This window comes from Berghia stephanieae, chromosome 10 (assembly GCF_034508935.2).
Source record: "Berghia stephanieae isolate SIO BIC M18660-M18661 chromosome 10, UCSD_Bste_1.3, whole genome shotgun sequence".
NCBI lineage: Eukaryota > Metazoa > Mollusca > Gastropoda > Nudibranchia > Aeolidiidae > Berghia > Berghia stephanieae.
Window position 1 is genome coordinate 6,859,611 of NC_088369.1, and position 6,000 is coordinate 6,865,610.

The following is a 6,000-nucleotide window of genomic DNA, read 5'->3' on the forward strand; positions in this document are numbered from 1 at the left end:
CTAGATTGACCTTTAGGCATTGCACATAATCCGTCCGTCCAATAACTGCTTTAAGAACATCATTATTATTTATTGTAAAATGATCTTAATTGTTGTAATAATAAGCGAAATAAATTTCCTTCTCGAGTGTTTCTGATGTTTGCAAATTCTAAAAATAAAGACTATAATTTGAACTTGTTACTTTCTTACTACTACTATCAATGTTATCTTCAAAACTTTTGAATCTAATAAAAGTCGAAATTAAAAAAAAATTTATCATCGTTGGTATTTCTGCAATTTATCATTTATTACTGAGTGGGGTTCCAGACCTACCAGAGTGGACAGGGTGGCACTTGCTGTATCTTCTATACCCCTATATTATCTGTTTTCCAACTTGCCTCCTGCTGGGTGGAGTTCCTGACCTCCCATAGTGGGCAGGGAGGTACTTGCTGCATCTTCTATCCGCCTATATCTGTTTTCCAACTTGCCTCCTGCTGGGTGGAGTTCCTGACCTCCCATAGTGGGCAGGGAGGTACTTGCTGCATCTTCTATCCGCCTATATCTGTTTTCCAACTTGCCTCCTGTCTTTGTCTTGGAATGAGATTACTTGGTTTTGTCCTTTCCGTGGACGGGGTCCTTGGCTAGGATGTTGGGAGATCATATTTTTTGGTTGTACATATCTATCTGTAATGTATTGTTCTCTCTCCCTCTCTCTCTCTCTCTCTCTCTCTCTCTCTCTCTCTCTCTCTCTCTCTCTCTCTCTCTCGCTCTCTCTCTCTCTCTCTCTCTCTATCTATCTATCTATCCATCTATCTATCTATCTATCTCTCACACACACTCTCTCTCTCTTTCTCTCTCTCTCTCTCTCTCTCTCTCTCTATATATATATATATATATATATATATATATATATATATATATATATATATCCCTCTCTCTTTCTCTCTCTATCTCTTAGAAGTTTATAAGGTGATTTTGATGAAAAAAAAACAAAACAAAACAATTCAGACTTTTCTCATATGCAGTTTGTAGTTCAGAAGAAACGGTATCTAGCAGACAACTTTGAGTACTTTCTATAGATAGAACGAGGATGACGTCACTCAGGTCTTTGTTATTGTTTTTTGCCATCCACGTTTATGAGTAATTCTTACTAAACTGTATTATCCAAACTATAAAAGATCATAGTTTCACGTAATTTTGTGTGTTGGTCCGTTATACTTCGGATGCCAATCTTGTGATCTTTTTAGCCAATCGCATACTATCTGTATTCCAGCCAAAGCAAACGTCCGTCCAAATCCTGACAGTTTTCACTATGCAGTTATCAAATTTCACAGAATTGGATTTAATAGTCTGGTGTCATGTCGCCCAGCAACAGCGGCCATCGTGGTTCTAAACAAAGAAAATCGCTACTTTTTATTCTTCATGCTGGTTAGAACTTTTCATATGTCTTGTGATCAGAATGTGCAAAAGTCAAAACATGATCAGATTTTTAATGGGTGTTTTCCCTCTGGATACGCTTTTATGCTCGTCGGAGAGATATTTCATAAGGGCGTCCGCCATTGTTCCGATAGTTTAGAGCCAGTTACTAAGTTACCATACGTCATTACGAGGGAAGTGACGGTACGACTGTTGGAGCGTATTGTGCAATGTTATTGAATGAATGAATTTGACGTTATCCAGCATTTTGCTATTGCTTTAGATCGCCAATTGGGCGATTAGTTCCCAGTAAAATATTATCAATCAGATTATGAACGTTTAAGGTTACAAGTTTGTGCGTCGGTACATTTCATCTGGCGAGCATATGTTGCTAGTATTTAATCTAATCGCATTAAAAGCAAGACACAAGAACTCAGGAACAAATTTACGAAATTTGTTGTTTGTCTGCTGTTTTTTTTACGTGGTTTTATTGAAAATTAAAATATCATTGCAAAGAAAAAACTAAAGCATGAGTATTAAAAGAAAATAAATTGTTTATAAATAGAAAATAAAATGCAAAAATACCATAATATATTAAAGGAGAAAGCGGACTACGATTCTAAAGATTTGAAAAAAAGTAATCCGACAGGTAATCAGAAGGTCTTAGGTTCGATCCCTAGTCGAGGTCGACTGATTGTTTTGGGGTGGTTTTTATCTTGTATTTGTCTATCTTGCTTTGTCTGGCACCTTTCATACACACTTGTTCAGTTCTTTTTCTTACAACGTTCCTGCTCCTTAATTTCTTAATTTGATAATATCAACAAGCTCAAATCGCTAAATCTAAATTAAATATAAATATTGCTGCTAGAATCTTCAATTTGATATACGAAAACAGATAAATTGGACGTTTCAGGTTTCCCCTTTATCAACAAAACAGAATGAATGAAACACTACCACAAGGCCACTACAACATTATCTCATTCGTCTGTAGCATTTCATTCATTCTGTTTTGTTGATAAGAGGAAACACGAAACGTCCATTTTATCTGTTTTTGTATATTAAATTGAAGCTTACATTCAATTTCACTTTGTTATTTAATCTAAATTCAGAACGGTATTATATCGAAGTGGATTACATAATATATACCAAAAGCTTAATTTATGGTCAAAACCTGAGAATTGGACGAGATCTAATTCTTTAAATACAAACAAAATACTAAAATTTCTCATTTTAATCATTTTTACTTTATAATCGGTTTTTAGTTCTCTTATTTTACCCCAACGTATAACGTTTTAGGCCGTTAAAAATTGAGCTTTCATACAGTGCTATATCCACTAAACGTGCTCAAAGCGCTTTACAAGGGGTTCCTTGCCAACAGCAACGCTTAACATGAAGGGCGGGACATGACACATGTGAGGCGATATTACAATTTTTTTCCGGACAGAGACAACGCTGTTAACGACCATGTACTCATTTCACACAGAGTACGGTGAGAGAATGTGAATAAAGAGCCTTTTCCGAGGACTCAACTATGTCGAGGCTCGAACCCACGACCTTTCAATCCGAAAGCGAGTGTCATACCATTTGACCACATAGCCGCACCGTTTGGGGTACATAAATGTGAATCTTTTTCTAAAATAGTAAAAGGTAATTCTTTTCGACTTTGTTTTACCATTGGGCATTGGTTTGGTCTATTGAGAGTTTTAAACGTTGGCAACGATAAAAAGTAATAACATCTCGAATTCGTTCTGTTTATCGGCATTTCTACTTCAGTCCTTTTCCGTTTAATCTGATTTGACTGTAGCTAAGTCCTCTTATGGAAATATCTTATGAGGAATAATAAATTAGATCTGATTTGTACAGACATTAATAATTATCAACATTTGAGATAATGGTTATTATAAAGATAATAAAAAAGTGAAGACAATTATGATAATGATGATGATGATGATGATGATGATGATGATGATGATGACGACGATGATGATAATGATGATGATGATGATGATGATGATGATGATGATGATGATGATGACGATGATGATGATGATGATGGTGTTGATGATGATGATGATGATGATGATGATGATGATGATGATGATGATGATGATGATGATGATGATGATGATGATGATGATGATGATGATGATGATGATGATGATGATGATGAAATTATAAGTAATATATATGAAAATAACAATAAGCCATCACCCAATATTTATCATCACAAGAGAAGTATAGAAAGTAAAGTTTAATAATAAAAGTAAGGCACATCTAGAAAAATGTAGAATGGTAATTTGGGATGAGCTCAGTCGAGGAACGTTGATTCTTTGGAAGGATCTTTATTCATTGTTTTAAAATAATAATAATAATAATAATAATAATAATAATAATAATAATAATAATAATATAATAATAATAATAATAATAATAATAACAATAATAATAACAATAATAATAATAATAATAATAATTATAATAATAATAATATATAATAATAATAATAATAATAATAATAATAATAATAATAATAATAATAATAGTAATAATAATAATAATAATAATAATAATAATAATAATAATAATAATAATAATAATAATAATATAATTGAATAATAATAATAATAATAATAATAATAATAATTAATAATAATAATAGTAATAATAATAATAATAATAATAATAATAATAATAATAATAATAATAATAATGATAAAAATTTGATAATAATAATAATAGTAATAATAATAATAATAATAATAATAATAATAATAATAATAATAATAATAATAATATATAATAGTAATAATAAATAATAATAATAATAATAATAATAATAATAATAATAATAATAATAATAATAATAATAATAATAATAATAATAATAATAAAATCAATGAAACTAATAATATTTTTAAAAATCAATGAATCTAATAATAGTGATAACAAAATTAGTAATAATAATAAATACATTTTGCTGTGTCCTTCATAAGTATAAGCGATACAATGAGTGGTAAGCGTTAGAGCTGCATTTTAATTAAATATACACAGTCAGTAATAGATAAATCAATCTAATTATTGAAAAGTAGCCTTTTTTACAATACTGAATACATTAATTATAAAGCACTATTTCAGCATTTGCATTTAATATCAATATTTCAAAGGAGGAAAATAGACGGAATGGAATGCATTTTTGTTTCAAATCTTAACTTTTTCAACTGCTTTTGGCTATTGTAATGTCCACAAAAGAAGGTGGGGCATCTATTTTTTTTAAGCCTTCTTTCATTTAGTGACTATTCAAGAGACAGGGGGCCATATAGGTAGGCTACACACATGTGCAAATGTAACTTTACACTCGTTTTGAATCAATTCATTTGTGTTTTAACTCTCTCCTTACCAGCCATTTTCAGGATTTTCCCCAAAACTTCACACCCAACTAACACAAAAATAGATTTTTATCACTTAAACACAATAACTGCAAGTTCTTGCGATACATAATTTCTTTAGCAAAACTTGCTCTACAACACACTGTTCATTTTCTTTAAAGTTTAAGATGTACAAAAGAAATTTGATAAAGAGGAATGTTGGTTGTATCGTGACGAATGTGGCGATTTTCCTATAGTTGGTAAGGAGAGGGTTAAGAAATATAATTGGACAAAAGTCATATCACAGAATTGAGCAATATCTTAAATATATCATATGTGAGCCAAATTTAATCAGCATACATAATTGAGCTTTTTTATAGCGCAATATTATCCACTAAACATGGTTATCTAAGTTTCTGTTACAAAATGATTTCACATAGATATTATCTTTTTTGTTCTACACAAAAGATAACTTGAAAATAGTAGAAGACGACATGGCGATGTTCAACCTGGGCAGGTTGGCAAGACAGGGCTGAAAAGACTAACGAAAGAGTGAAAATGGAGAGGCTACGTATAGGAACGATACAGACTATGGACGTTTCGGGTACAAACCCTTCGTCAGCACAACAATACACACATTAACGTGGAAAACAAATAAAATAAAATAAATTGCAAAATAATTTTGTTTTATTTTAGTTGTTTTCCACGTTAATTTGTGTATTGTTGTGCTGACGAAGGGTTTGTACCAGAAACGTCCATAGTCTGTATCGTTCCTATACGAAGCCTCTCCATTTTCACTCTTTCGTTAGTATTTTCACGATCACAGGCTTCAGTTAGCCTCTACCGTTTTCTATAAGAAAGGGTACTGTTTCCAGTATATAAGAACTTGAGTTTTATCAAGATTGTCTCAGTAACATTCTTTATAATTACTTCTTTGCGTCACTTCAGACGTCGAATTATTAAGTTGTCTTACAAAAATGTTCACCATCCCCAATATGACTGACAAATTGCAATATGACTAAGCATGCATGCGGTATAATATTAGCAATGACTATCCCGCACAAATCTTTGGGCCTCTTTTTCGCTCACGAAGTGCCCGAATTCGCGTCAAAATATGGGACGAAGCCGTGTCGTATATGCAATTTTAAAAAATTAATTACGACGCTGTTTATCGATGAATATGACTGAAAGTTGGCACACAGTTAGAAAAAAGGTCATTTTAGATTATGTCAAGCGACAA